This window comes from Penaeus monodon, chromosome 28 (genome assembly GCF_015228065.2).
Source record: "Penaeus monodon isolate SGIC_2016 chromosome 28, NSTDA_Pmon_1, whole genome shotgun sequence".
NCBI classification, from domain to species: Eukaryota; Metazoa; Arthropoda; class Malacostraca; order Decapoda; family Penaeidae; genus Penaeus; species Penaeus monodon.
In genome coordinates, this window is record NC_051413.1 from 20,296,115 (window position 1) to 20,296,558 (window position 444).

Below are 444 nucleotides of genomic sequence, written 5' to 3' on the forward strand. Positions count from 1 at the left end.
TTTGACCTGTTGAAAAAGAAAAGTATATATAACCTTGTTCTTGCCTTTCCTTATGTCAGTCCAGAATAGCCCGCATGAAAAGCTACGTATTCGGATTAACTGATCAATCTCCATGTGTATAGGACTCAAAGGGAGAAGTCGGCATGCATATCACTCATTACTCAAATGAAGAGGGACATGAACTCAAAATGGCTGTGGAATTAACACACAAAGGTACGAAAGGTTTGTCGCAAGCGTTAACTGCACTGATGTTGCACAGTTACAAAGCCTCTGCATGCATTTGAACATTCTAGTTTCCATTGTTGCATCTATCGACTCTGACATTCAGAATCTCTGTGGCATTTCGGTGAGATCATGCACTGTCTAGGAAATCTAAACAGGATATGTACATTTATGTACTAATAGATTAATACCTTAGATAACAATACACCAATTTTGTTACGA